Genomic DNA, 25,363 nt, shown 5'->3' with positions numbered 1-25,363 from the left:
TGCCAAACACATGCTGTACACAATTGAAAGACACTACTTTCAATTGCAAACAGCTAAACACTTAGAAACTTTGTATTCTAAGTGATATCTCTGCTATTATTTAACAGCATTGTGATCTACAGCGATATTCCTTTTTACCATAAATCCTATAGATGCTATTGCAGACTCAGTCACTGCAAGTTTAGTCACTGTTATTTACACAAACATCAGTGAGACCGCTGAAGATATAATAGTCTCAAAAATAGAGTGGTGACATTGATACCATTAATATAGTATAACAGCAATATATTTTACCAAAACACCACAGAGTCATCAGTGAGACCAATGAAGATACATTAGTCTCAAAAATAAAGTGGTGATATAGACACTACCAAACTATTACAATGATAATATATTGTATTTAAAACAAACATCACAAAGTCTGATTCTCAATTCACAAGAATAATAAACATTTTTAAGGTATACCATGCTGCATAAACCTAGCAACCAATAAACAACAGACCACCTTATATATTGTAACCAGTATTATGCCTACAGAATCACTATAAAATTTGAGACCAGGTCAATGGTGAACTTTGTCATGCAAATATAATCAATTGTATATATTTATGAGATCGTTTTCGAATTGAAAACAACTCAAAACCAAATTTTCAAGTAAGATACCTACATAGGATATCAGAAGGCACCACAAGCCTGTATATTTAATTCACAATATATGTTATAGATAACACATTTCTCTCTACTTTAAAATTTTATATATACAATAACAGTGCCAGTCACTGTCATTCACCAATACTATTGTTACCAATAATTGAACGAGTAGAGATCTATTCTGTTACAAGTGAACCACATTTATCACCTTTGACATATTCATTCAAAGAAATAGTAGCAGCATAGGATATCAGAAGGCACTATAAGCCTGTATATTTAATTTACAAATATAGGCTATAGATAACACATTTTGTCTCTACTTTCAATTCTATATATACAACAATAGTGTCAGTCATTGCCATTCACCAATACTATTGTTACCAATAATTGAACAAGTAGAGATCTATTCTGTTACAAATGAGCCACATTTATCACCTCTGAATTATTTAAGCAATGAAACAGTAGCAGCCTCGAAGTGATACTATTCACTCATTTAAGGTGATCTATTTGGTCATCTTATTCTCATTTGACCCTCTAGGGGATTACATTCCAGTATTATTATTGTCACACACAAGTCAATATTCCTGAACCTATAAGGTGTAGCACCAATATTTCTGAGTGTGTGTTTTTAATTTAAGTTTTCCTTATTTTAATATATAAATTCTATTAAAAGTTAAATTTTATGTTATCCATTCCCATCCTCTTCTCTTTGTTTTGAGATTGGACTGAGATTCAGTGATCTCATTCAAGAATACATTTATTAAAGGGCCATAATACCTAATTGTTTTCAACACTTGAAAGTGATGCAGTATAGCTGTAAAAAGCTGACTAGAAAATATCACCTGAACATCTCTATGTAAAAAAGAAAGATATTTTACCTCAAAAGTTTCTCAGTAGCCACATCCCATTGTAAAGGACTTCTAAGCAGCATATCAGTATGTCTGTCCCGGGACAGCCGAAGGGATAAGCCTCGTGCACTCTCATGTTATTTCCCTATTCAGTGTAAGGAAGTTTAAAATGAAATCTCATGAGAGTTAAGTCAAATCTCATGAGATCACAGTAAAAGAGTTCATGACCTCAGCACTGCTGATGCTGATTGGCTGTGGTTTATATATTTTTATTTTTTTTACCTGCAGCTGGAGCTGGGCTGCAGCTGAGTATAACGTTTTACACAGAACTTACTCTGCTGAGCTGAGGAAATTGTAAGGTAAAATATCTTCCTTTTTTACATAGACATGCTCAGGTGATATTTTCCTGTCAGCTTTTTACAGTTATACTACATCAGTTTCAAGTGATTTAGCATATGAGTATTATGTCCCTTTAATTTGTAAACGTCCTGAGTGCTATATGTGTATGCTTGAATAGGAGGTTTCTCTACCTCCTTCAATTTTCTCGCAAACGAGTTTCAGCCCGGTCGGGTCCCAGACCTCAGGCAGATAGCCTCCTCATTCCAGCCCTGCAGTAGGTGAAATAATCTAACGAGGGAGAGCAGCACAGTAGAGAAGGTAAGCCCCCCTCAAGCAGCACCCGTGGGAGGGGGGGAAAGAGGGCTTTTCAGTAGAAGACAGCTGCTTTAATACCCGATAAGGTATAAAACTATAAGGAAAAGACAGGTCCTTTCAGCTGCTGCAGAACACAATTCAGTGCGATGTCGTGGTACTTTGTGGAGTTCCAGTAGCGATGTAAATTGAACTAAGCAGGTCACCCTGAGTCTAAGGGTTTGGGCGAACCGACTCGCCAACAGCTTGCAAGGAAAGACAGAACAGGTGTTCCACATGACCTCACACTTACGCTCCTCCTCCAGAACTCAGAGCATGCAATTTTAAGCAACTTTCTAATTTAATCCTATTATCACTTTTTCTTAGTTCTCTTGCTATCTTTATTTGAAAAAGACATTTAAGTTTTTTTTTTTGTTTAGGACTCTGGACAGCACTTTTTTTATTGGTTGATGAATTAATCCACCAATCAGCAAGGACAAACCAAGTTGTTCACCAAAAATGAGCCGGCATCGAAACTTACATTCTTGCATTTCAAATAAAGATACCAAGAGAATGAAGAAAAATTGATAATAGGAGTAAATTAGAAAGTTGCTTAGAATTCCATGCTCTATTTGAATCACAAAAGAAAAAAATTTGGGTTCAGTGTCCCTTTAATTGTGGTGATAATAATTATACAAAGATGAAAAATTATATGCCAATATCCCGGTTATCGAAGCGGAAAAAAAGATAAATTCTGGCAAAAAATGAGACTCCCATAAATCTCAAAGGAAGCACTAAAGTAAATTAATAAATGAATCACTCCAGAGGAAATTGGGAAAGCTATAGATAAATTAAAAGCTGGTAAAGCCCCTGGTCCAGATGGGTTATCTGTGGAATTTTATAAAATGATTAAAACTGATATTTTAGACACATTATGCAAGTTACTCAATCTATATTTTCAGAATAATAAGATGCAATCAAGATATTTTACAGATTCTATAATATCACTCATACACAAAAAAGGGAAGGATCCAGAGGACCTGGGTTCCTACAGGTCTATATCGTTGCTGAACCTGGATTAAAAAATTCTCAAGTCCATCATCGCAGAAAGACTCAAAAAAAGTATAGGAGTTTTAATACATGAAGACCAATCGGGGTTTATGACAGTACAAAATATGCACAAAGTATTACTCACCCTAGATTACTACAACAATTATACAGACAAAAACACAAAGGACATGGTACTTGTTACAATTGATTCAGAAAAAGCATTCAATTCCATTAGCTGGGATCATTTGTCTATTTCACTTACAAAATTCGGATTCACAGGAAACATTGTTAATCTGATACAATTAATTTACGACAAACAGAGGTCACAAGTGTTAGTAAATAATGGGCTGACACAATATATCACACTACAGAGGGGACCCCGACAGGGCTGTCCCCTCTCCCCCCTATTATTTAATATCTGGTTAGGACCCATAGCTATATTCTTGAGAAAAGAAATCCAGGTAAAAGATCTAGGTTAAAAAATATGCGGTTAGATTACGAGTTTTTGTCTGTAAGGCTTGTGGTGTTAATGAGCATTTTTTTTCTCACCGCTCACTTATGACAACGCTGGTATTACAGGATTCTCTTAAACCCGGCGTTAGCCGCAAAAAAGTTAGCGGAGAGCAAAATTTAGCTCCACATCTCACCTCAATACCAGCGTTGCTTACGGTAGCGGTGAGCTGGTAAAACGTGCTCGTGCACGATTTCCCCATAGGAATCAATGGGGAGAATTGGCTGAAAAAAAAACCTAACACCTGCTAAAACGCAGCCCCATTGATTCCTATGGGGAAATATATTTTATGTCTACACCTAACACCCTAACATGAACCCCCGAGTGTAAACACCCCTAATCTTACACTTATTAACCCATAATCTGCCGCCCCTGATATCGCCGTCACCTGCATTATATTATTAACCCCTAATCTGCCACTCCGAACACTGCCGCCACCTACATTATCCCTATGAACCCCTAATCTGCTGCCCCCAACATCGCCAACACCTACTTTTTATTTATTAACCCCTACTCTGCTGCCCCCAATGTCGCCGCCACCTAACTACACTTATTAACCCCTAATCTGCCGCCGCCAACGTCACCGCCACTATAATAAAGTTATTAACCCCTAAATCTAAGTCTAACCCTAACATCCCCTAACTTAAATATAATTTAAATATATCTAAATAAAATTACTATCATTAACTAATTTATTCCTATTTAAAACTAAATACTTACCTATAAAATAAACCATAAGATAGCTACAATATAACTAATAGTTACATTGTATCTATCTTAGGGTTTATTTTTATTTTACAGGCAACTTTGTATTTATTTTAACTAGGTACAATAGTTATTAAATAGTTATTAACTAAGGAGGCAGAGCTAGCCACAGACCTGAACAGTCGCATATGCGGTGGGCTCCGTGTTTAAATTGATAATACCTATTTAAAATAATACTTATTTTTTTCAAACTACCACCTGTTTGAACGGACTAGCTAGCAGTGAGGCTGGACAACCCTTCTCTGGGGTCTTGGGTCCCAGAGTGACCAACTAGATGGACTTATATTTCCAGAAACCCGTGAGCCGCTGCAAACACTCCTGCTAGATACCCGCCTATTTTAGCCACAGTGCAGACCCGTTGCTACGGAGGGTCGGGGCTCTGCTCCGGAGCATCAAGGTTGGATCCAGGGTGAGGAAGCAAGTGTGTGAGAGCCATAGAATCTCCCAGAGAGGGAGCAACGCCATTTGAGAGAATACCTGGGGGTCTATAGGACGCAGACGTCTGCCACCACAGAGACAAGGGGAATCGCCCCACGAACAAAACATAGGCCACTGTAATTATATATAGGTACCTTACTGGAGAGCCTTGTAGAAGATTTGAGGCCCTGAAGTCCAGCATCCTATAGAGCCAGGGAACAGTGAAAAAGAATGAAACGGCACCATCTTAGTTCTGGGGCCTACAACAACTTATCCAATGAGTGGAGAAAGAACTAGACTAATAGCAACCAGAGTTCAGGTACTCTTTTACTTATTCTTGCAAAAAGCCCCCAGTTAAGGAGGTTACCCAAAAAACTGTAAACGAGACCCATAACACCTGTTGTTGACAAGTATTGAAGGTTTGCCTGGGGATGGGGCCTTTCTCTGCTGAGATATGACACTAGTGTACGTATTACCCCCCTACTTTACAACAGAAAGTGAGAGACTGTTGTTTTAATTTTTTGGGAGCTTTGAAACAAAAGAAGGAAGTACACCAGCAAGGAAGAGGTTAATACCCATTAAGACACAAATATCACACTTGGTTGCTTAACAGATTAGACCTCCCTATGTACAGCAATCAGTACCTCCAATCAACTCCCTGAAGAGTGATGCTGTAAAAGTGTCTCTAGTCAAGGTGTTCAGTCCCCCCCCTGCTCCTGCATTCCGAAGGGAGAGTGGATATGATTCCTGTCTCGGTTCCATAGTGATATGACTTAGGATCTGAGAGACTAGCAGGTCTCTATAGGCCGGATAGCCATCTTATTTCTATGCTACAAGAGGACTTGTGATTAAGATGCAGCCCCTTTACCAATAAGCATGTCTGCATTCTCATAGGTCTTAACCTTTGGTTTTCATGGTGATTAACAAGCAATAAGGCACTGAAGATCTGCACAACCATTTAGCTACTGCATGATAAGATGGGTGTCTGCTGTAATATAGGGCGCACAAGAACTATTCCTGATAGAAAATACTTACAGTATAATGAAGGGAAAAAATCAGTGTGTCAAGGACTGTTTATCCAAGGCTCAGGCAAAGAAAAAAGCTATGCTCCAAGACAGGGGAGCTTTGCAGGAGGCTGATTTGATAGAGGCCACTTCAGATTGTGGTACAGAAGATCAAGCACAGCCATCCACTAACACCCTAGTCCAGCAAATCAAGGAAGTATTTCAAATTGAATTAAAATCTTCAATTAAAGATATAAGAAATGATATCAAAGAGATTAGTCAGAGAACCTCTGATCTAGAAGATAAAGTTGGAGAGATTATTGAGGATATACCAAAGATTCATAATTCTGTACAGGCCCAACATAATAGAATGGACCAACTAGAGTCACAACTTGAAGATTTGGAGAATAGATCCCGGAGATCTAATGTGAGACAAAGAAATCTCCCAGAAACATACGACAAGCTTCACAATGTCCTTCTTAAGATCCTCCGACATCTACTACCAGAAGTAGAGGAGAGCTTTTTTCTGATTGATAGAATACACAGAGCTTTAAATAAACCAAGAGCCCCAAATATCCCTAGAGATATCATACTCAAATTCCATTATTACTCCACCAAAGAGCGGCTCCTGCAAACTACCAGAATGCAACAGAATGTAGACTTTGAGGGCCATCACCTTCAATTTTTTACTGACCTTTCTCCTATTACTCTGCGTAAGAGGAGGGAACTCAAGCCAATTACTATGGCCTTAATGAAAGCTCAAATCAAATACCGATGGTCATTCCCATTCCAACTTGTCTTCCTCCACAATAAAACCACATACTCCTGTACATCTCTAGAGGAAGGCATGGATCTACTGGGTCAACTGCAACTAGTGAGGGAGGACACACCCCTACCTTTGCCACCCAGACCACCCAGAAAGCAGAATCAACAGATGTGGAATAGAGTCCCCAAGGGTACAACACTCTCAAGAAATATTGGGGATCAATTAGGAGAAGATTTGGATTTACAAGCCCAAGCTACAATAGATGAAAGATGAGAGCTGGCATCCTAATATCAGTGACTAGGACCCATTGGGCCTAACCATAAACTTTCTCAAGAAATTAAGCATATTCTCCTTCATGTGTCTAAGATGGAGGAAATTGTTAAACAGTACTAAACTGTTTATGAGTTATGACTCTACGAACAGTAATTATATATCTATTACTGCGAGAGCCCATGTTCCATAAACCAAAGTTACTTTAAATATGTTATTGTTATAGTTGATTTGAAAGTTGTCTGTGTTATAGTCAGAAAATTATTATGTCTCTATGTCCAATATATGCTTGCCTATTAATGCAAATGGCAACCCATGTTCCAATAACCAAAATTATTTTAAATATATTGATGCTATTATTGGTTTGGAAACCTCACATGTTAGAGACAGAAAGTTATTTTCAATCCCTTATTATTACCACTATTTGGTAGAATATTTACGTTGGAGATAGGAGGGAAGAGGGAAATTAATGCCTAGATTTAGAGTTAGCCGTCAAAACCAGCGTTAAGGGGTCCTAACGCTGCTTTTTACTGCCCGCTAGTATTTAGAGTCAGCCAGGAAAGGGTCTAACCCTCACTTTCCAGCCGCGACTTTTCCATACCGCAGATCCCCTTACGCCAATTGCGTATCCTATCTTTTCAATGGGATCTTCCTAACGCCGGTATTTAGAGTCTTGGCTGAAGTGAGCAGTAGACCCTCAACCGACAAGACTCCAGCCGCAGAAAAAAGTCAGGAGTTAAGAGCTTTCTGGGCTAACGCCGGTTTATAAAGCTCTTAACTACTGTGCTCTAAAGTACACTAACACCCATAAACTACCAATGTACCCCTAAACCGAGGCTCCCCACATCGCCCCCACTATAAAAAAAAATGTAACCCCTAATCTGCCGACCGGACACCGCCGCCACCTACATTATCCCTATGTACCCCTGACATCGTCGACACCTACATAAAATTATTAACCCCTAATCTGCCCCCCCCCCAACGTCGCCGCTACCTTACCTACACTTATTAACCCCTAATCTGCCGACCGGACCTCACCACCACTATAATAAATGTTTTAACCCCTAAACCGCCTCACTCCCGCCTCGCAAACCCTATAATACATTTTATTAACCCCTAATCTGCCCTCCCTAACATCTGCGACACCTAACTTCAAGTATTAACCCCTAATCTGCCGACCGGACCTCACCGCTACTCTAACCCTAACCCTAACACCTCCCTAAGTTAAATATAATTTTATTCTAACGAAATAAATTAAATCTTATTAAAAAAAAAATAATCCTATTTAAAGCTAAATAATTACCTGTAAAATAAACCCTAATATAACTAATAATTACATTGTAGATATTTTAGGATTTATATTTATTTTACAGGCAACTTTGTATTTATTTTAACTAGGTACAATAGCTATTAAATAGTTATTTACTATTTAATAGCTACCTAGTTAAAATAATTACAAAATTACCTGTAAAATAAATCCTAACCGAAGTTAAAATTAAACCTAACACTATCATTAAATTAATTAACTAAACTACCTACAATTACCTACAATTAAATCAACTAAACAAAAAAAACAAACACTAAATTACTGAAAATAAAAAAATATTACAAGAATTTTAAACTAATTACACCTACTCTAAGCCCCCTAAAAAAATACCAAAGCCCCCCAATCTAGGTTGCGGCGGTATACGGAGCGGCAGATTAGGGGTTAATAATAATATGCAGGGGTCAGCGATAGCGGGGGCGGCAGATTAGGGGTTAATAAGTGTAAGGTTAGGGGTGTTTAGACTCGGGGTACATGTTAGAGTGTTAGATGCAGACTTAGAAACTGTTTCCACATAGGAAACAATGGGGCTGCGTTCGGAGCTGAACGCTGCTTTTTTGCAGGTGTTAGGTTTCTTTTCAGCCCAAACTGCCCCATTGTTTCCTATGGGGGAATCATGCAAGAGCACATTTTTCAAGCTATCCGCTACCATAAGCAACGCTTGTATTGAGAGTTGAAGTGGCGGTAAATATGCCTGTACGCTCCCTTTTTTGGAGCATAACGCAGCCTTTCAGAGAACTCTCAATACCAGCATTATTTAAAAGGTGCGGGGGAAAAAAAACACGCGTAGCTAACGCACCCCTTTGGCCGCAAAACTCTAAATCTAGCCGTAAATTTCATAATTACTTTACATGACCTACATTGGGTCCTAATATACTATCCCTCTATGGATAACTGAGTTCATAACTATGCTTCTGGCCAGCTCTGACACAAAGAGAGTGATAGGGAATTATCAAAATACCTAGATATATATTAATATGATCTCCCTTTCCCTAACTGAGGTAGTGTTATATCATTTATTGTCCACCAGATGACGTTCCCCTACCTTTTATTTCATATCATTGCTCCCTTGACACCTTTAAATAAAATAATCTCATGCAGTAGCATCTTCCTTTGTAGTAAATTATAAATATACAAGATTAAATCTGTTAATGTACATTAACCAAGCATTATTGTAGTTATATGTGCTAATTGGATCATTCATACACCATGAAACCACTAAAGTGTTGTTCATTGAACAATGAAGTATCTCACACTGATACTAATGTTATTATTTGTTTGTCTTGTTACTAATGTTTTTCTTATTCCTTTCTTAGCTTTTCTCTCTTTCCCTTTGAACGCTTGTGGGGCTATAAAGGTAGAGATATGGTGGAGGTATGCGGAGGAAATAGGTAATTCAGCTAACAACGTCAGCTCTCCAAGGTATTGTTTAAATTGGGGATATGTGATAAGGCCGCCTTTATGCTTAACTATGCTAGCAAGAGATGCAAGTTAAAATAATTTCACATAATGTGAGGGGTTTACGCTCCCACGTTAAATGTAAAAAAGCAATTACAGAATATAAACACAGACAGGCACATATTATTATGCTAATCGATCCAAACCGAACTTCGAAAAATTCTGAATCGATCCGAACCGAACCAAATTTTTCCGCCATGCACATGTCTATCGGATATGCGTTTTACCAAAACCGGGCAAAGACAAGTTTCATTGCAAAAATTACAGGTCAATATCACTTATTAATACAGACCTTAAGCTCCTAACCAAAATACTAGCCACTAGGTTAAATCCCCATATATCTAAATTAATATCAAATGACCAAGTGGGATTTGTACTGGGGAGAGAAGCCTCCGATAACGTTCGTAGGGTAATCGACTTGATTGACTTTGCCACAGCCGAAAGAATGCCTTCTCTGTTCCTATCTTTGGATGCAGAGAAGGCATTCGACAGAATCCACTGGGATTACATGTTTAAAACTCTTTCAAAATTTGGACTCTCAGGATCATTCATAAAAGCTATAAAGGCTATTTACGCTAGTCCATATGCATTTCTTAGAATTGCAGGTTATCAATCTAAGGCCTAGATTTAGAGTTTGGCGGTAGCCGTCAAAACCAGCGTTAGAGGCTCCTAACGCTGGTTTTTACCGCCCGCTGGTATTTGGAGTCAGTCAGGAAAGGGTCTAACGCTCACTTTGCAGCCGCAACTTTTCCATACCGCAGATCCCTCTACGCCATTTGCGTATCCTATCTTTTCAATGGGATCTTCCTAACGTCGGTATTTAGAGTCTTGGCTGAAGTGAGCGTTAGAAATCTAATGACAAAACTCCAGCCGCAGAAAAAAGTCAGTAGTTAAGAGTTTTCTGGGCTAACGCCGGTTTATAAAGCTCTTAACTACTGTGCTCTAAAGTACACTAACACCCATGAACTACCTATGTACCCCTAAACCGAGGCCCCCCACATTGCCACCACTCTATTATAATTTTTTAACCCCTAATCTGCCGCTTCGTATACCGCCGCCACCTACGTTATCCCTATGTACCCCTAATCTGCTGCCCCTAATACCGCCGACCCCTATATTATATTTATTAACCCCTAATCTGCTGCCCCCAACGTCGCCTCCACCTACCTACACTTATTAACCCCTAATCTGCAGACCGGACCGCACCGCTACTATAATAAATGTATTAACCCCTAATCCTCCTCACTCCCGCCTCAATAACCCTATAATAAATAGTATTAACCCCTAATCTGCCCACCCTAACATTGCCGACACCTAACTTCAAGCATTAACCCCTAATCTGCCGACCGGAGCTCACCGCTACTCTAATAAATTTTTTAACCCCTAAAGCTAATTCTAACCCTAACACCCCCTAAATTAAATATAATTTTTATCTAACAAAATAAATTAACTCTTATTAAATAAATTATTCCTATTTAAAGCTAAATACTTACCTGTAAAATAAACCCTAATATAGCTACAATATAAATAATAATTATATTGTAGCTATTTTAGGATTAATATTTATTTTACAGGCAACTTTGTATTTATTTTAACCAGGTACAATAGCTATTAAATAGTTAATAACTATTTAATAGCTACCTAGTTAAAATAATTACAAAATAACCTGTAAAACAAATCCTAACCTAAGTTACAATTAAACCTAACACTACACTAACTATACTATCAATAAATTAATTAAATAAAATACCTACAATTATCTACAATTAAACCTAACACTACACTATCAATAAATTAATTAAATAAAATACCTACAATTATCTACAATTAAACCTAACACTACACTATCAATAAATTAATTAAATAAAATACCTACAATTATCTACAATTAAACCTAACACTACACTATCAATAAATTAATTAAATACATTACCTACAAATAAATACAATTAAATAAACTAACTAAAGTACAAAAATAAAAAAGAACTAAGTTACAAAAAATAAAAAAATATTTACAAACATTAGAAAAATATTACAACAATTTTAAACTAATTACACCTACTCTAAGCCCCCTAATAAGAAAGACCCCCAAAATAAAAAAATGCCCTACCCTATTCTAAAATTAAAATAGAAAAGCTCTTTTACCTTACCAGCCCTGAAAAGGGCACTTTGCGGGGCATGCCCCAAAGAATTCAGCTCTTTTGCCTGTAAAAAAAAACATACAATACCCTCCCAACATTACAACCCACCACCCACATACCCCTAATCTAATCCAAACCCCCCTTAAATAAAACTAACACTAAGCCCCTGAAGATATCCCTACCTTGTCTTCACCACGCCGGGTTCACCGATCAATCCAGAAGAGCTCCTCCGATGTCTTCCTCCAAGCCCAAGCGGGAGGCTGAAGATGTCCATGATCCGACTGAAGTTTTCATCCAAGCGGGAGCTGAGAGGTCCATGATCGGGCTGAAGTCTTCATCCAAGCGGGAGCTGAAGAGGTCTATGATCGGGCTGAAGTCTTCTATCAAGCGGCATCTTCAATCTTCTTTCTTCCGGATCCTTGTTCATCCCGCCGACGCGGAACATCCATCTTCACCGACGACTTCCCGACGAATGACGGTTCCTTTAAGGGACGTTATCCAAGATGGCGTCCCTCGAATTCCGATTGGCTGATAGGATTCTTTCAGCCAATCGGAATTAAGGTAAGAAAATTCTGATTGGCTGATGGAATCAGCCAATCAGAATCAAGTTCAAGCTGATTGGCTGATCTGATCAGCCAATCAGATTGAGCTCGCATTCTATTGGCTGTGCCGATCAGCCAATAGAATGTGAGCTCAATCTGATTGGCTGATCGGATAATCTTGGATGACGTCCCTTAAAGGAACTGTCATTCGTCGGGAAGTCGTCGGTGAAGATGGATGTTCCGCGTCGGCGGGATGAACATGGATCCGGAAGAAAGAAGAATGAAGATGCCGCTTGATAGAAGACTTCAGCCGGATCATGGACATCTTCAGCCCCCGCTTGGGCTTGGATCAAGACATCGGAGGCTCTACTGGATCAATCGGTGAACCCGGCGTGGTGAAGATAAGGTAGGAAGATCTTCAGGGGCTTAGTGTTAGGTTTATTTAAGGGGGGTTTGGGTTAGATTAGGGGTATGTGGGTGGTGGGTTGTAATGTTGGAGGGGGGGTATTGTATGTTTTTTTTTACAGGCAAAAGAGCTGAATTCTTTGGGGCATGCCCCACAAAGGGCCCTTTTCAGGGCTGGTAAGGTAAAAGAGCTTTTCTATTTTAATTTTAGAATAGGGTAGGGCATTTTTTTTATTTTGGGGGGCTTTGTTATTTTATTAGGGGGCTTAGAGTAGGTGTAATTAGTTTAACATTGTTGTAATATTTTTCTAATGTTTGTAAATATTTTTTTATTTTTTGTAACTTAGTTCTTTTTTATTTTTTGTACTTTAGTTAGTTTATTTAATTGTATTTATTTGTAGGTATTGTATTTATTTAATTTATTGATAATGTAGTGTTAGGTTTAATTGTAGATAATTGTAGGTATTTTATTTAATTAATTTATTGATAGTGTAGTGTTAGGTTTAATTGTAACTTAGGTTAGGATTTATTTTACAGGTAATTTTGTAATTATTTTAACTAGGTAACTATTAAATAGTTATTAACTATTTAATAGCTATTGCACCTGGTTAAAATAATTACAAAGTTGCCTGTAAAATAAATATTAATCCTAAAATAGCTACAATATAATTATAATTTATATTGTAGCTATATTAGTATTTATTTTACAGGTAAGTATTTAGCTTTAAATAGGAATAATTTATTTAATAAGAGTTAATTTATTTCGTTAGATTTAAATTAGATTTAACTTAGGGGGGTGTTAGGGTTAGACTTAGCTTTAGGGGTTAATACATTTATTAGAGTAGCAGTGAGATCCGGTCGGCAGATTAGGGGTTAATTATTGTAGGTAGGTGGAGGTGACGTTGGGGGCGGCAGATTAGGGTTAATAAATATAATATAGGGGTCGGCGGTGTTAGGGGCAGCAGATTAGGGGTACATAGGGATAACGTAGGTTGCGGTGGTGTACGGAGCGGCAGATTAGGGGTTAATAATAATATGCAGGGGTCAGCGATAGCGGGGGCGGCAGATTAGGGGTTAATAAATATAACATAGGGGTCAGCAGTGTTAGGGGCAGCAGAGGGGTAAATAGGGATAACGTAGGTTGCGGCGGTATACGGAGCGGCAGATAAGGGGTTAATAATAATATGCAGGGGTCAGCGATAGCGGGGGCGGCAGATTAGGGTTTAATAAATATAACATAGGGGTCGGCGGTGTTAGGGGCAGCAGCTTAGGGGTACATAGGTATAACGTAGGTTGAGGCGGTGTACAGAGCGGCAGATTAGGGGTTAATAATAATATGCAGTGGTCAGCAATAGCGGGGGCGGCAGATTATGAGTTAATAAGCATAAGGTTAGGGGTGTTTAGACTCGGGGTACATGTTAGGGTGTTAGGTGCAGACATAGGAAGTGTTTCCCCATAGGAAACAATGGGGCTGCGTTCGGAGCTGAACGCTGCTTTTTTGCAGGTGTTAGGTTTTTTTTTCAGCTCAAACTGCCCCATTGTTTCCTATGGGGGAATCATGCATGAGCACGTTTTTGAAGCTGGCCGCATCCGTAAGCAACGCTGGTATTTAGAGTTTCAGTGGCGGTAAATATGCTCTACGCTCCCTTTTTTGGAGCCTAGCGCAGCCCTTCTGTGAACTCTAAATACCAGCGGTATTTAAAAGGTGCGGGGGGGAAAAAGCACGCGTAGCTAACGCACCCCTTTGGCCGCAGAACTCTAAATCTAGCCGTTTATTTGTAAATTTCTTTATTAAAGGGAAATTAAACCCTTTGAGATAGTAATATAAAATGATAAATCATATATATCAATAAGTCTGCAATATACTTTCGTTACTTTTCCTGTAATTTAATTCTGAAATTATGAGGCTTTTCAAGTCCTTTTAGAAAAAGATGCACAGTTATGTTTCACACAGCAATTGGCTGCACACTCTAGTGACCTATATATAACTGTCACTTATTGGCCACAGTAGAGAAGGTAACCAAAGTTACAGAATTGTTTTATAGACACTAAAGTTTACACTAATCTTGTCAATATTTAAACAGCTAAAGAAACTTTAAAAAATACATCTACATGCTATTCTCAGACTAATCTTTTCTTTAAATGCATCATTCTATCTAGTATCTAAATTATCACGGGCCCACAGACAGCAAATTTGCCAGTTTGCGGGCACGCAATAATTGACCAGCCATTACAAGTGGCTGGTTATTGCTACTGCAAACTTGTGGTAGCAATTAGCGCTTATAAAATTAACCAGAGATCAGATCTCTAGTTAATTTTATAAATGTATCCCAAATGCCCCCAAAATACTGTGTAGTGCATTTTATTAAAAAATAAAGATAGCAGCGTCTTTATTTTTTAATAAAATAACTGCACTAGGCAGTATTTTGGGGCTAAAGTTGACGAGAGTAGGGTGTTTGTTAGAAGAAAAAAAAAAACGGCACTGAAAAGTGCCTTTACATTGTTGTCTATGGGAACTGTATGTTCCCAGTAAATATTATGTATATGCTTATATACTGTACATATATTTTTATGTGTTAATATGTGTATATACACATATTAACACATACATATATACAGTATGTATACAATCATATACATATATATTTATATTTGCTGCCATCGCTTCTCTGCGCTTAGGTTCTGATGCCGCCTCTGACAGCATCAGCACAAGGCTCTCATTGGATACTATGGAAGCCCACTCTCATGAGTGCAATGCTTCCCAGCAATGCGAATGCGAGTTCGCTGACAGCTTGTAATACCAGCACACATTAGCCAAGCTGGTTTTACGCGTTGGAACACAAATATCGCTTTCATGAATGCGGTATTTAGCGCTCCACTTGTAATCTGGCCCTTAGTGTTTAATGCCCCTTTAAGATTTCTAGAATTGTTCTCATATATTAATTCCTAATTTAGTAACGTGTATTTTGTAAGCTAATCAGTACATTTATACAAGCATACAATAAGAATACAGCTTTGCTTATGTTATTTCATAGATCAGCTATTTTAGCAAAACATTTAAAAATATATAAGAGATAATATTGCTACAAACCTTTGGTAGAAAATTACCTTTTAAAAAAACATCATGAGTAATCTCACGTGGACTAGGGGCTGGTATAACGCTACCAAATCTTTGAATTTCGTGAATTACAGCGTCAGTATACGGCATTTTTTTATGGTGTTCTATTTGAGGCTGGGCAGATCCAATCACTTTTTCAATTTCATTTTGTACATTTTCTGTAAGGAAAAAATATATTTTGTCATCTTAAGCTATTTATTCAACTCTTTTAAGATACTATGGGTAAAATTAAGGTTTTTTATAAATTAAAATATTTGCAACATAAAAACATATTGGGGGATATTTATCAAAGCCTGAACTTTGTTGCATTCACCGGCACCAATGCATAGCCTAAAATTGCAGCAACGGATCTCAATACGCTCTTCTTATTTATAAAAAAAGCCGGCAAAAAGACGCGCACCAAGTATGGGGCGATGAACATTGGACTGTTGTTAACTAACAGTCATCAATCTTGTGTCTATTCGGCTTTTTACCAACTTTATTTATACCCTATCACTAAACTCTGCCACTATACTAAAATTTTTAACCCCTATCCTGCCGCTCCCCGACCCCGCCGCAACCTAAATAAAGTTATTAACCCCTATTCCTCCACTCCCTGACACTGCCGCAACCTAAATAAAAGTATTAACCCCTATTCCGCCACTCGCCGACACCGCTGCAACTTAATTACAAGTATTAACCCCTATTCCACTGCTTCCCGACACCGCCACAACCTAAATAAAGGTATTATCCCCTATTCAGCCCTCCCTGACCCTGCCGCAACCTAAATAAAAGTATTAATCCCAGTATTAATCCCTATTCCACCGCTGCCCGACCCCGCTGCAACCTAAATAAAGTTATTAACCCCTATTCCGCCACTCCTCGACACCGCGGATGCCATAGAAATCAATGGGAGTATGAAAGCCCCGAAAGCTTATGTTCGATGCTGCCAGATATCCCATTGATTTCTATGGTTGAAAACAAGTTACGTTTACACCTAACACCCTAACATAAACCCTGAGTCTAAACACCCCTAATCTACTGCCAGACACCACCGCAACCTAAATAAAAGTATTAACCCCTATGCCACCGCTCCCTGACACCACCGCAACCTAAATAAAAGTAAAACCCCTAAACCTCTGGCCTCCCACATCACTACCACTAACTAAAGCTATTAACCCTAAACCGTTAGCCCCCACATCGCTATAAACTAGATTAAGCTATTAACCCCTAAACCTAACAATCCGCTAACTTTAAATTAAAATTAAAACATTCCTATCTTCAAATAAAATAAAATTTACCTGTAGAATTAAAAAAAAATATTTTAAACTATTAATTAACTTACCCTAAATATTATACTACAATTAAATGAAGTCCCGCTTGAAGGATCCATTCAGCCGGCAAAAAGTCTTCATCCAGGCAGCATCTTCTATCTTCATCTATCCGGCGCAGAGCGAGTACATCCTGAAGACAGCCAATAGGATTTGAGCAGCTCTCATTCTATTGGCTGATCCAATCATGATTGGAACCCTCAATAGGATTTGAGCAGCTCTAATCCTATGGGCTGATTGAAATCTTTCAACCAATAGGAATGCAAGGGACGCCATCTTGGATGATGTCACTTGCATTGAAGTTCCAGTTTACGGTGGCAACCATATAAAGAGGATGCTCTGCGCCGCATGTCTTCAGGATGGACCCGCTCTGTGCCAGATGGATGAAGATAGATGATTCCATCTGAATGAAGACTTCTTGCTGCCTGGATGAGGACATCGCTGGCTGGATGAAGATCGAAGAAGCAGCCTGGATGAAGACTTGTTGCAGGCTAGATAGATCCTTCAAGCAGGACTTCAATAACTGTAAGTGGATCGTCAGGGGTTAGTGTTAGGTTTATTTAAAGGGACACTAAACCCAATTTTTTTCTTTTGGGATTCAGATAGAGCATGCAATTTTAAGCAACTTTCTAATTTACTCCTATTATCAAATTGTCTTCATTCTCTTGGTATCTTTATTTAAAATGCAAGAATGTAAGTTTAGATGCCGGACCATTTTTGGTGAACAACCTAGGTTGTTCTTACTGATTGGTGGATACATTCATCCACCAATAAGCAAGTGCTTTCCATGTTTCTGAACCAAAAAAATAACATAGATGCCTTCTTTTTCAAATAAAGAAAGCAAGAGAACGAAGAAAAATTGATAATAGGAGTAAATTAGAAAGTTGCTAAAAATTGCATTCTATCTGAATCATGAAAGAAAAAAATTTGGGTTCAGTGTTCCTTTAAGGGTTTTTTAGGTAGGTTTTATTTTTAGATTAGGGTCTGGGCAGGTAAAAGAGCTAAATGCCCTTTTAAGGGCAATGCCTTTACAAATGCCCTTTTCAGGGCAATGGGGATCTTAGGTTATTTTAGATTGTGGGTATTACTGTTGGGGTGTTTGTATTTTTTTTACAGGTAAAAGAGCTGATTTCCTTTTAAGGGCCATTGGTAGTTTATTGTAGGCTAGGGTATTTTTTATTTTGTGTGGGGCTTTTTATTTTGATAGGGCTATTAGATTAAGTGTAATTCTTTTTTATTTTTGATAATGTGTTTTTTATTTTTCATAATTTAGTTGGGGGGGTGTAACTTAGTTTTTTTTCTGTAATTTAGTAATTTGTAATAAGGTTTAATAGTATATTTAGATAATTTGAGTAGGGTTAGGGTTTTTTATTATGTAATGTAGTTATTTTAATTGGTAATTTAATATAATTTAATTGTAGTATATTAGTTAGGGTAGGTTAATTAATAGTTTAAAATATTTTTTAATTTTATTTCTACAGGTAAGTTTTAATTTATTTGAAGATAGGGATGTTGTAATTTTAATTTAAAGTTAGCGGGTTGTTAGGTTTAGGGGTTAATAGCTTAATTTAGTTTATGGCGATGTTGTTGGATGATGGTTTAGGGGTTTAAATGTTTAGTTAGTGGTAGTGATGTGGGAGGCCAGAGGTTTAAGCGTTAATACTTTTATTTAGGTTTCAGCGGGGTCGGGGAGCGGTGGGATAGGTGTTAAAACTTTTATTTAGGTTGCGGCTGTGTCGGGGAGCGGCGGAATAGGGGTTAATACTTTTATTTAGGTTGCGGCAGTGTCGGGCGGCAGATTAGGGATGTTTAGACTCGGGGTTTATGTTAGGGTGTTAGGTGTAAACGTAACTTGTTTTCAACCATAGAAATCAATGGGATACCTGGCAGCATCGAACATAAGCTTCGGTGCTTTCAGACTCCCATTGATTTCTATGGCATCCGCGGCCTCCAGAGTGGCAGATTGAAAACCAGGTACGCTGGGCCACAATATTTGATAACTTGGAAATAGTGTCAAATAGAGCCAAATGTGTACAGAACATCTGTAATGACGTAAGCATTGATCTGCGTCAGGTTGATATCGCCGGTTCGTATGTTACATCACAAATTTCATCATTTGCCGGTCTGTAGGCTTTGATAACTCGGTCTGATCATGCTCGCAACAATTACGCTGCAAAATTCCGTCATATTTGCGGTTGACAGCTTGATAAATAGGCTCCATTGCCTGAATGTTCTTCTGTATGATAAATATGATAAATTGTTGGATTTCCTTAGTTGTATCTTAAATATTCAATAACATCATTTTATATTTAATACCTCTACCAAAAGGCTATTTCATAAATAAACTGCTCTTTCTCTAAAAAAAAAATTCTCTTATGTAAAATAGTCATTAGTCGACAAAGAAAATAAGCTGCAACTGGGAAATAGTTAAAAGTGATCCACTTTATTGAAAAAAATTAAAAGCACTATACAAAGGGCAAATCTGACGAGTTTCACGCCACAACCGGGTGCTTCCTCATAGATAAATTTCAAACATAAGACATTATGATTTAAAAGCCAATTGCACCAATGAAATCTTGACATGTAAAAAATCAGATATCTATTGTCAACTTACAGGTGTAGTTACACTTTATATAATACATCATTTGTGAACTAGCTAAATCCCATGTACAATTGAAACAAAATAACAAACATTTGTGCGGTATCATCCGAAAGATAGAAATAAGTTTAACATCAAAGAATATGTTATCTTAGAAAAAAATAATCTTTCATTATGATAAATTATTAAAAAAACGGAAATGAAATATTCTACTGCCTGAGTTATAAGTCCTTAGGAGAAAAGAATGCAATACATTTACAACATGAACAACCCTTTTGGCTCTAACATATTATTCTATATGAGATTTATAGATGATTTGATCTTTATAGTGAAAGAGCCTTTTTCCTTTGAGGATTTCCTAGGTTATATCAATTGCAATGATGTTAATTTTAGATTTACAGGGTAATAGAAAGAAAATACTGTTAACTATCTGGATTTACAATGATCAGGCAATCTATCGACAGCTAGCATCCTGTCAAGCACTTTTTTGCATAGAGATGGTAACACTATACTACATGCTGAATCCTGTCACCCCAGACACTTAGATCTATTCCTAAATAGTGATGTTGCGAACTTAAAAATTTTGGTTCGCAAACGGCGGACTCGAACTTCCGGTATTGTTCGCGAACCGGCGAACTGCGCAAACCGCCATTGACTTCAATAGGCAGGAGAACTTTAAAACCTACAAGGACTCTTTCTGGCCACAATAGTGATGGAAAAGTTGTTTCAAGGGGACTAACACCTGGACTATGGCATGCTGTAGGGGGATCCATGTCAAAATTCCCATGGAAAATTACATAGTTGATGCAGAGTCTGCTTTTAACCCATAAAGGGCCTAAATCACCTAACATTCCCAAACTGTTTGCAATAATATGCTTTAAAACATCAGTTATGATGTCGTATCTATCAGGTAGTGTAAGGGTTATGACCGCTTCACAGTAACAGAGCAAACTCCAAGTGTAACGCACCGCAAACAACCGCAAACAGTCCATTTGCACAACCACGAGATAGATTTGATAGATAGATACATAGATTACATAGCTCAATCGATGCAATATACATATGATCGATACAAATTACATAGATGCAATATACATTTGATAGATACAAATTACATCGATCAATAGATGCAATATCCATTTGATAGATACGAATGTTATCGATCCAAAGATGCAATATACATTTGATAGATACAAATTACATCAACCAAAATATGTAATATACATTCTATAAAGTCGAATTACATCGATCAATAGATGCAATATACATTTGATAGATACCTTTGATAGTTAGATCGATTTGATAGATAAATAGATATATTTGAAAGATATATAATTTCCCTGACAGAGTATAACTATAAGACATGCGGTCTGTGACCCGTGGTGTGTTAAGTAGTACTATTCTTAGCAGTTTACTACAACCTGTTACTCCCCCTATCGGGGGAGGTCTATATGGACTGCATTTTTGTAACCGGGAGATGGAAGAAGATGATTGGTCTGTCCTCCTACTTCAAATTTGTCAAAAACACAAGTGGCTGTCTCAAAACAGTGCGGACAGAAGATAGATAGATAGATAGATAGGATATATATATATATATATATATATATATATATATATATATATATAGATTGATAGTTAGATAGAATCGATAGCAGATGAATAGATATATTTGTTAGATATATAATTACCCTGACAGAGTATAACTATAAGACATGCGGTCTGTGACCCGTGGTGTGTTAAGTAGTACTATTCTTAGCAGTTTACTACAACCTGTTACTCCCCCTATCGGGGGAGGTCTATATGGACTGCATTTTTGGAACCGGGAGATGGAAGAAGATGATTGGTCTGTCCTCCTACTTCAAATTTGTCAAAAACACAAGTGGCTGTCTCAAAACAGTCCGGGCAGAAGATAGATAGATAGATAGATAGATAGATAGATAGATAGATAGGATAGATAGATATACATAGATTGATAGTTAGATAGAATCGATAGAAGATAAATAGATAGATTTGTTAGATATATAATTACCCTGACAAAGTATAATAATTAAACATGCGTTCTGGGACCCATGGTAACATGGTTGTGTTAAGTAGTACTATTCTTAGCACTTTCAGCCCTGTAACTGCTTCTATCGGTGGAGGTCTATATGGCCTGCATGATTACCATGACAAAGTATAACAACAGGACACGCGGTCTGGGACCCATGGTAACTAGGTTGTGTTAAGTAAAACTTTTGTTAGCACTTTAATCCCTCTTACCCCCCCTTTCGGTGGAGTTTTATATGGCCTGCATGATTACCCTTACAAAGTATAACAACAAAACATGCAGTGTGGGACCCATGGTAACTAGGTTGTGTTAAGTAGTACTATTCTTAGAACTGTAATCCCTGTTACTCCCCCTATCAAGGGAGGTCTATATGGCCTGCATGATTACCCTGACAAAGTATAATAACAAAACATGCGGTCATGGACCCATGGTAACTAGGTTGTGTTAAGTAGTACTATTCTTAGCACTTTAAGCCCTGTTACTCCCCCTATCCGGGGAGGTCTATACGGCATGCCTGATTATCCTGGCAAAATATAACAACAAGACATGCGGTCTGGGAACCACTGTTAATTAGGTTGTGTTAATTTTTACTATTCTTAGCACTTTAATCCGTGTTACTCCCCCTATCGGGGGCGGTCTAAATGGCCTGGCTGATTATCCTGGCAAAATCTAATAACAAGACATGTGGTCTGGGAACCACTGTTAATGTTAACTAGGTTGTGTTAAGTTGTACTATTCTTTGCACTTTAATCCCTGTTACTTCCCCTATCAAGGGAGGTCTATATGGCCTGCATGATTGCCCTGACAAAGTATAACAACAAAACATGCGGTCTGGGACCCATGGTGGTACTGGTATAACTAGGTTTTCTTAAGTATTACTATTCTTCGCAGTTTAATCCCTGTGATTGGTCTGTCCTCCTACTTCAAATTTGTCCAAAACACAAGTGGCTGTCTCAAAACAGTCTGGACAGAAGATAGATAGATAGATAGATAGATAGATAGATAGGATAGATAGATAGATAGATAGATAGATAGATATACATAGATTGATAGTTAGATAGAATCGATAGAAGAGAAATAGATAGATTTGTTAAATATATAACTACCCTGACAAAGTATAATAATTAAACATGTGGTCTGGGACCCATGGTAAGTAGGTTGTGTTAAGTAGTACTATTCTTAGCACTTTTATCCCTGTAACTCCCCCTATCGGGGGGGGGGGGGTCTATATGGCCTGCATGATTACCCTGACAAAATTTAACAACCAAACATGCGGTCTTGGACCCATGGTGGTTATGGTATAACTAGGTTTTCTTAAGTATTACTATTCTTCCCAGTTTAATCCCTGTGATTGGTCTGTCCTCCTACTTCAAATTGGTACAAAACACAAGTGGCTGTCTCAAAACAGTCCGGACAGAAGATAGATAGATATACATAGATTGATAGTTAGATAGAATCGATAGAAGAGAAATAGATAGATTTGTTAGATATATAATTACCCTGACAAAGTATAATAATTAAACATGCGGTCTGGGACCCATGCTAACTAGGTTGTGTTAAGTTGTACTATTCTTAGCACTTTAATCCCTGTAACTCCCCCTATCGGGGGAGGTCTATATGGCCTGAATGATTACCCTGACAAAGTATAACAACAAGACACGCGGTGTGGGACCCATGGTAACTAGCTTGTGTTAATTAGTACTTTTCTTAGCACTTTAATCCCTGTTACCCCTCCCCCCTATCGGGGGAGGTCTATATGGCCTGCCTGATTACCCTGACAAAATATAATAATAAGACATGCGGTCTGGGACCCATGGTAACTAGGTTGTGTTATAAGTAATACTATTCTTAGCACTTTAATCTCTGTAACTCCCCCTATCGGGGGAGGTCTATACAGCCTGCAGGATTACCCTTACAAAATATAATAATAAGACATCTGCTCTGGGTCTGGGACCCATGGTAAGGTTGTGTTAAGTAGTACTGTTCTTAGCATTTTAATACCTGTTACTCACCCTATCGGGGGAGGTCTATATGGCCTTCATGATTAACCAAACAAAATATAATAATAAGACATATGCTCTGGGACTCATGGTAAGTTAGTGTTAAGTAGTACTGTTCTTAGGATTTTAATACCTGTTACTCACCCTATCGGGGGAGGTCTATATGGCCTTCATGATTAGCCGAACAAAATATAATAATAAGACATATGCTCTGTGACCCATGGTAAGGTTGTGTTAAGTAGTACTGTTCTTAGCATTTTAATACCTGTTACTCACCCTATCGGGGGAGGTCTATATGGCCTGCATGAATACCCTTACAAAATATAATAACAAGATATGCGGTCTGGGACCCATTGTAACTAGGTTGTGTTAAATAGTACTGTTCTAAGCATTTTAATACCTGTTACTCACCCTATCGGGGTAGGTCTATATGGCCTGCATGATTACCCTTACAAAATATAATAATAAGACATATGCTCTGGGACCCATGATAAGTTTGTGTTAAGTAGTACTGTTCTTAGCATTTTAATACCTGTTACACACACTATCGGGGGAGGTCTATATGGCCTTCATGATTAACCAAACAAAATATAATAACAAGACATGCGGTCTGGGACCCATGGTAACTAGGTTGTGTTAAGTAGTACTGTTCTTATTAGTTTAATACCTGTTACAACACCTAATGGTGGGAGGTCTATATGGCCTGCATGATTAGCCGCACCAAACCAAAAAAAAAAGGCATGCGGTCTTGGACTAAGACTCATGGCTAACTCGGTTGTTTAAAGTAGTACTATTCTTAGCACTTTCATCCCTGTACTTCCAGGCCTCTCGGGGGTGGTCTACATGGCCATCATGATTAGCCTAACAAAGTACAATAAAACCTAGGCTCTTGAAAGCCCGTTAATTGGCTTTATTTTGGTAGAACTGTTCTTATTAGTTTAATACCTGTTACAACACCGAATGGTGGGAGGTCTATATGGCCTGCATGATTAGCCGCACCCAACAAAAAAAAAAAAGACATGCGGTCTTGGACTAAGACCCATGGCTAACTCGGTTGTTTAAATTAGTACTATTCTTAGCACTTTCATCCCTGTTACTTCCAGGCCTCTCGGGGTGGTCTACATGGCCATCATGTTTAGCCTAACATAGTACAATAAAACCTTGGCTCTTGAAAGCCTGTTATTTGGCTTTATTTTGGTAGCACTGTTCTTATTAGTTTAATACCTGTTACAACACCGAATGGTGGGAGGTCTATATGACCTGCATGATTAGCTGCACCAAACCAAAAAAAAAGACATGCGGTCTTGGACTAAGACCCATGCTAACTCGGTTGTTTAAAGTAGTACTATTCTTAGCACTTTCATCCCTGTTACTTCAAGGCCTCTCTGGGGTGGTCTACATAGCCATCATGATTAGCCTAACAAAGTACAACAATAAAACCTTGGCTCTTGAAAGCCCGTTAATTGGCTGCATTTTGGTAGTACTGTTCTTATTAGTTTAATACCTG

Source organism: Bombina bombina, chromosome 4 (assembly GCF_027579735.1).
Source record: "Bombina bombina isolate aBomBom1 chromosome 4, aBomBom1.pri, whole genome shotgun sequence".
Taxonomy (NCBI): Eukaryota; Metazoa; Chordata; class Amphibia; order Anura; family Bombinatoridae; genus Bombina; species Bombina bombina.
The sequence above is the reverse complement of the archived record's forward strand: the minus strand, read 5'-3'. Positions refer to the sequence as shown.